Here is an 8,379-nt window from a genome sequence, read left to right on the forward strand (position 1 = left end):
TATTTGGGAAGATATCTTTGCTGTCGATGTCGGTTCATTGTGAAAGAGAATAGCGTATTACAACGTTACTAATCAGAGACTGTGGTGCAATAGAAAAATCTTTGATCTGTAAAAAAAAATTCGGGCGTCAAATAGGCCAAAATACCTTTCCCAACAATGGTGGCTATCTAGGCCGACCAGCGCAGCGTCCAATTGACACGCTATTGCCTCAACTGTAGGTAATGGTGGCATATTTTTCAAATACCGAGAATTTTGATAAGAATGCGACACATCGGTGGAAGGATGAAGTGGTGCGTGATTCAACGTCGACAAACAGCGATTTCTTGAAAAGATTATGTACATCTTACAAAAGTACATTGGCATCAACTGTGTAACAGTAGGAGTGGAAGCTTCTTGCCTAAACTCTGAGACTCATGGGAACCAAGAATTTTGAAGTAAACTCGATAGATAAATAGTATCCTTATACTCAAACCAGTACCTTTAATGCCCTTTCGATTTTTGGTTGGTGTTTTCGGACTTACAGCCGAAGCGTTGTTAAATCATAGTGCCGATGACCGCTGTGTGACCCCAATCTCGAACAGTTTTCTCGAATAGCCGCCTATGAACCAGAGAAATAAGGTACAGGACAATGAGTTGCTACGCAGAAAAGTCTCCTGACTCGACAACCTCACTTTGTACAATGGTGCAACCACTTCTTTACAGGTGTGATGAAACGAAACACCAATTTGCCGGCCATGTTCATGTGACGATTGCTAGTTATGATAAGAAATATCGTTATTAAATTATACCAATGAGACGGTGGTCTACTAACGTGATCGATTTTTTGTACCTATCGTTACATTTTAGGGCTAATTAAAGGTCACACCATAGTTCGATCGGGACCAGGTCGATGTCCGTTTCGCATATCAATCCGTTTAAGTCTTCTAAAGTACATACATAGACAATCCACTTACATGTTATCACTGTGGGTTTTGTCGAAATACTGGCCGAGAATCAGAACGGATAGTGATAACTTAGAATCGATGACACGGGAGCATTTAGGGTATCAGGATCCAAGCGTGCACTGTGACCTGATCATGCTCGGCGGCTCCTTTGAAGTGTGATTTAGAACACAATAGATCAATCGATCGTCAAGAACAATGGTTCATCGCACAGAAATGCAAACGAAGGACACTTAAAAAATGGATAACAGATACGCAAAAAGATGATCTCTGGACATTGGCCGACGAGAGAGCATTTAATATGCGATTATCCAGACATCTTTGTCAGTGTTTTTAGTACAGTCAACAGAAGTGAATTTCTGACGTCATCGTTACCGATAGAATGAAAATGCCCAATTCTCTGTCTCAAGGCACTCATATTTTTCGGCCTCTGCCTATGACCTGAAAGCAGATAAAAAGTACAGCACTGATTCGTTGTGTGAAAGTATGCCATGCGATATTCAAAGAGAATGGCTGATAAGTGCTCGTATGATCGGTAATTTAACCTTTTCAACTGGTATAATTTCGATAATCTATATCAGGCCACTTACTGACTAGGAAACTCATCCATTGACAAATTGCCGAGCAAACAACGACTTGGCAAAAAACAGCATCTTTATGTAGAGAGTTTAATTTAAGGTAGTATGCGCGTGTAAGATTTAAACTTTTTTTCTCAAACTTTCCTAAAAACACTATTGGAACTAATTTTGGATAATTGGATGGTGAAGTAATGTCTCTTGGATCTGCAAATGTAAGCTCATTTGCTTTCCTTTTTAAGTTATACACTTGTTTTTATGAGTAATTTGTAATATTGCAACAATCAGCTAAAGAGCACCTAACACTTTAGAGAAATTTTAAAAATATGAAAATCCAATTATCCCAAATTAGTTCCAATCGTGTTTAAATGAAACTTCAACCATTCTCTTACCAAATCAACAATAAAAATCGGGGTCACCATGCAAAGTATGGAACTAGCGAAACAAATTAATTACTCAACATTTTGCAATATTTGAAATTCAAAATGGCCATCATCCCTGTGTCAACTCTACGGGGTAAAAATAAAAGTTTGGATTTTCGAAAGTCTGAGACGAAAGTTTTTGTTTCTCCAAGAGCTTTAATATAAGCCTCTACAAGTGGTAGATCAGCATTTTTTAGAGTCTAAAAATCTGTCCCCGAGGCGTGTTCTACCTTAAAATTTATCTTTTTTTAAGTATGAAATTCCGAATTCCAATTTTTGAGTTTGTAGTGTGGAATCAGTTTATGCTAGTGTTACTATTCAAAGTTTTAGCATGACATGACATGCCACACCCTCGGGAAAATGACAATAAATGTTGTTAAACCAAACTCAGTCGCGGCGCTTAGCAGTTAATATGTATTAGAAATATGTTCATAAAACGTAACGTTCGCATTGATTAAGAATTTTCCTGGCATCTGAAGACAGTCATGCGGTCATAAAAACGTGCTGTTGTTCAGAGAATTAAAGTCTCCGTGCATCATATTTCTCTGTATAGAACATTGATCTTCTTGAATGAATCCGTTGATAGTCAGCACTATTCTGTGTATTGTAATTTTATCTAAACATTTGCGATTTGCTTGAGATACGAAAAATCCGAGTGTGCTGTTTTCTTAGATAAATTTCCGTACGGTGTGCAACATTGCTTTTCTGGTACGTTCTTCGCACAGAATCACTCCATCTCCGTTATAGGCCATCTCGTTCAGATTTTTCCGTAGACAATCCATGGAAGTCTGGGTAGGCTGCTTCGTCAACATATTTCACGATGTCAGTATGTAAATGATTCGAAAGTCATCAAATTATAATGATCAATTTACATTTGTTTTGTTTCGCCGTTTCGCCTCTGAATACTCCTTCCATTACTGTTTGTTTACAAACGGATTGACACTCTAAGGGGGAAAGGACTCTCCGTAAGTTCTGTAGGAAATATAAAAGACATTGTGAGAACGAATTATCTTTTATTATTCCGTTTTGAAAATATGTCTTTGAATTCGCAATCATTCACTTCGGTGGTGACCTCGATAAGAAGCTTTAAGAAGTTTATATTATTTCATCCTCCCTCAAGTTCAGCGTCTTAAAATTTGGAAACACATCGACTAAATTTTCTCAGTGCACCCTCGTCTAACGTCGCTATGTCGGGACCAATACCAGCGGCGATGTCTTCGAAGTTAACGTTAAGGTGCACGTGATTATCAAGGTCAGCTTCGGATTCGGTATGTTTATGAACTCGACGGTGATTCTTGGCCTCTTAAGCAGCCGTCGTGGTTCAGTATGGAATCACTCAAGACTTGCACCGTGCGTGTCAGCATGCAACTCAAGCTTTTCAAAACAACCCCTCTGGCAATGACAGACTTGTTGACATCTTACTCCTGGTGAGTGGTGTTACGGTCCTTATGAGTCGTTGACCTGGTGAACCTACGAAATAAATTGAGGACCTTCAAATTGAGATTTTTATGGAGCTGAAAACAATGTTGACTCCTCACTTACAACGCAGTACTCGTAAATTAGGTCAGCGACCCAATTTTAGTTTGCTCCTAGTATTGCAAGAAATAGACGCCCGACACTGGTTCTCAACAAAACCTATGAATTTCCTCACTGAATTTGAAAATAAGAGACCGGTTTACCCGTCAGATAGTTCTACTCAATCAAATGTTTAACAATGAACCTGCTGATTTTAAGTTGGATTTCAAAAAATACTGCGTCGGTATATATAAGATAACTTATCCCAGTCTTGATATGGTGATCGATAAACGTACGCACAAATATCATACATTATCTCAGTAACCACGCATTTCGTGTGTGAATGCCCATTTCTGCCAAAACGTTACAAAAAAATCCCATACTTATAGCTACCGGTTCAAGGCCGCTATCATCAGCACCTACATACTAGTGAGTAACAGTTCAACAAACGACGACCAAAGGAGATATTGAAGTAAAATGACTTTATTCCACACTGTTTGGACAACAAATGTTTAGCAGTTGTCTGACTGTATTCTCCATCCCTAACCAGTCTCTGAACTACTTATTGCGCTGAGTTTGCAGGGCTATGAATTTGTAACAAGGATGAGATCGTCTACAAAAAGTAACGGTTTATTGAAATAAAAGAATAAGCGCTCGACACCTTTCACAGATCCGTATACTTATTATGTAATTCGTGATCGAATTGTTTTCATTATCCCGTAGACCCCAGAAAAGCTATCTAGTGTAGCTCATTCTTTACTATTTTTCATAGTATTTGATGGCCGGTATCAGACAGTTCGTGTTCGTGTCGCCTACATAGACGATCTGCCCTAGGGCTTGTGATCACCCATACCATTTCCGTACAAATGTATTGCACACAAACTGTTGAAGTTTAATTATCCGATAATTTGATTAATTGACACAAATTCACTGGATACTGCTGAGTCGCTCCAGGGCCACTTTAGTCGTTCTGCTTGAGTTAAAAGTATGACGTCAATGCTTCAACTATCGTATGAGACATTTAGCAATGGCATGATGGTCGCGATCACTGGTTGTACAGTAATACGTATTATGTCATAGTGTTATCTGTTTACATCGTGACCTTGACAATGTACAATGGGAGCGTGATGATTTCTGGGAAGGACATAAATTAACTTGAAAAACAAAGTACCATGATATTGTATAGCAATAGTTGAGATTGCACAGAATTTTAGAACAGCTGGCTGAGCAATTTACTCAATGGCAAATTCATCGATATGAGGTGAAAAAAGACGCGAAATTCTTTTGTTGGACGCATAAATTTACTACGATCAGAAATACCTTTTTGTTTAGAAGAACTTTTCAATCCAGCTGCTGATCAAGAAATAGTCGCAGAATACAAAATACCTGCATGACACGCAAAAGACATGTATGTGACACCAATGCCGAGTGATATTGGAGATTGGTTTTCCGATTGCTTGAAATTCGCACTGCCATCGTTGGGTCGCCTACGTACAGAAACGCTCAGACGTTTTTTCTGAAATACAGCTATACAAAATCATTTATGTACTAATCTATACCGACTTCTGCTCATTAGCACTGTTACTCAGAGCCGTTTACACCGACGTACATGTACGCCTGTATACGTCACAGACGGGTCAAGTGTGTTAATTAAAGCAACTGGTTTTGCCGGAAAATTCGGACCCGGGAGATAATTACGGTTATCATGTAATGCCCATAGTCAATTGCATATTACCAAGGCAATAGTCTCGTTGCGCTGAATAAGTTTCTTATAGTTATGAGTCCCTGCGCCGGTGTTGAATTTAATACATGCATGATCGATGATATCGCCATCGCACTTTCTCGACAATTCGGGCAACCCTAGACGGCAACTTGAACAAAGTAGTGCGAACTCCACGCTCTCGGCCATGCATCATTCTATTGAATTCAACAGCAATGTTCGATATTGTGTACTGTTCAATACGGGCGATTTAGTGCCAGCGTATTTTCATAGTAACAGAGAGTACATTATTTTCGTTGTAGTTGTAAACTTAAACAGTTCAGGACAACTTTTCCCAGAATATCCCCGGCCCAATAACAATTCGACTACAACAACCACATCAATGAAAACAAGTACATTCACTGACCCGTAATATATTATAATATATCTATTGATGAAATAACCATTCGAATTCATAGGTAGATTGCCGTTTCGTACAGGCTCTGGTACCAAATTAAACTGTGCTTTAGAAACATCGTTAACTGAAATCTGAAGTTCAACGAGGTCCAAACGCTCTTCAAAATCGGGACATTTACTTTTGGCTAAGTCAAATAAATAACTGTGGTCAACAAGTCCAAATGGGTTTATTGTCCACCATCATTGTTGTTTTGCGACCCATAAAGAGACAAACAAAAGCCGCGCATTAACGATTTTGTGAGCGAAAGGGTCACAACTCGAGCAACAACAATAGATGCGTTTGTTGACCGTGATTTACAAGACAAATGAATCAAACTTCACATCCAAATGGATCCCGGTAATTGATAATTTGCACCTTTATGTTTCGTACCAGCATCAATATTTTTATACGCCATAGAATGTCGTGAAAATAAAGCCATGCAAACTAACGTACTTGAGTTGTCACTTACATATTCCTTCGAAAGAAATAGATAAATATATTAACTCAGCCCTCTTAAGATCATAGTCATGCGAATTTTGAAAGCTGTTAGAAATTGTCCAGGAACTCTGTTGATCCCCCTTTTCTGAAATCATTATAGAAAATTTGACCAGACTGCGTGACCTTTGACTTCTCGAGGGACCTAGTCTTTGTGGTGGCGCCGAAAGATAAATGCCATTGCCAGGTCATTGACTTCTTCAACTTATTTCAGAAAACTTAAAAATGCTGTGGTCAAGAAAACTGGCAACCTTTTATGCTACACAGGCATTAAAGACATGAAAAATAGCAAGAATTTTTTTTCAGCGAGTTTGCAACTTTATGATATGCTTGCATTGCGCGAACATTTATAACTTTTTTGACGATACGTCCGCGCGGGCCTTCGTTCTTTAATTGGCTATCTAGTTTTTCTGATAAATCCGGGGCAAATACTTTACCTTGTTCAATTTTAGGTCTAATTAACGGTTCCTCATATTGCTGCATCGCTTACAATCCGATAAGGCATAGCAAATAGACAAACAATACTTAGAACTTTGAAATGCAAAATCCGGTGTTGGGGTCAAAACACGCTGACTCAGCTCTTTACAGTGGCGAAGTGGCACCTGAATGCGTCACGGTGACAAGTTATTTTGGAGATTGTACTCCGTTTTTGAAGTTAGTTTTTGCAGAGTAGCCAGTGAGTCACACACATGAACACTTTTAAACCGTGAATGATCTTTTGATGAAACATGGAACAAAAAATTTTGACGCTCCTGAACGAAGCCCGTGAATCTCTGGAGTGTATCGTTGTCACGTGACTGTCATTAATAAGCCAACGATAGGGCGCAAGGTCACTTTTCGATATTGAAAAACAGCGCAGGGTTCAGAAAAATAAGGCCGCTCAGCTCGATTGCAAGAAATGCTAAATGCTCCGTAGGACAGTGTCGCGGTGGTATCTTGGGATGGGGATAGTATATATAAACCAAGTTCTTGGATCCGTTATCGTTTTTGAAAAATGGGGCGAAAATTATTCTCTGATGGAAAGCTTTAACTTCAACACACCGTGATAGTATTGCGTAATGCCAAATATTATGTTTTCATAAAATGCCGTATTTGAAGTGCGCCAGGATGATGAGTGGAGCGGGAATATTTCGCTTCACTGTCTCTGATCAGGGTATATGATGTTGAGAGCGCACGGGATCCGGCTCTTCGCCTGTTTCTAGGCGTTTTGTAATTTAGCAACTTCTCTTTTGGAAGATCATCGAACAGGATGAAATTGAACTTATAAAACTGCGTGCTGCTCACTCCTGCACAACGTCGCATATAGCGAACTTTGAATTTAACAGAAAACCTATATTTTACCAGGCACAGTCCCTCTATCCGCCGGTGGTGGATAGAGGGACTGTGTTCCAGGATAGAACGAAATCGGCAAATTTGCGAGAAATTGGAGGCGTCGTTGCTCATCACGATATGGTTTTGACCTTTTTTAGCGACATAATTGTCTACAATTGTAATATCTTCGGTGTAACTGCTGACTTTGTTAAGCAAAATTCATATAAGGTAGACCACGCGGGATATATGATCACTATTGTTCTACAACACCTGGACCCCACTAGCCTGCAGAGGGCCGATCGGTGTTTGCCTACTGCGATGATCACGCAGACTTCACGTGATTGGAAGAAACTTGTAGGTGTTTGTGAAAGGGGTTTCCCATACAATCGTCATACTGTCCTATTTCCGAGCTCATTGTCTATAAATATATGATGACCTTAGTGGGTCAAGCACCGAGCAGTTTGACCCTGAAACACTCGAGCGGAAAGCACATTGTGTTTTTGACTTCATTTGCAAATTTTCACAAAAGACCGTGGAGCCATGAGAGGCAGCACTAGGCGTCATTTTCAGATATCGCGAATGTTAATATGATATTTGGCTAACTTGCAAGCTGTTAAGATATTTCGAAAAATCGGTGTAAAATTATTTAAGTTGTACAACCTGCTATGTAATTTCTCATAATCTGCGTTGGCTCTCAACCGCTTACGTATTACACAAACGGACTTTAACACAGTCGCTGTGCGCTGTGCGCATTGAGTATATAGCAACGACTTGCACAATGTGATGAAACATTTTTATCCACTCTATCATGTCATTAAAAAGATGACAGCTTTTTTATAAGTGGTGAACTTTCACCGAAATTTGATAACGATACGTTACAAAACTTCCTTCTCCTTCCTGTATATGAAGTTTCTTTTCTTTATCCATCGATTTGTGAATAGAATAACGAATGCGATATGAAAAC

This window comes from Ptychodera flava, chromosome 8 (genome assembly GCF_041260155.1).
Source record: "Ptychodera flava strain L36383 chromosome 8, AS_Pfla_20210202, whole genome shotgun sequence".
Taxonomy (NCBI): domain Eukaryota; kingdom Metazoa; phylum Hemichordata; class Enteropneusta; family Ptychoderidae; genus Ptychodera; species Ptychodera flava.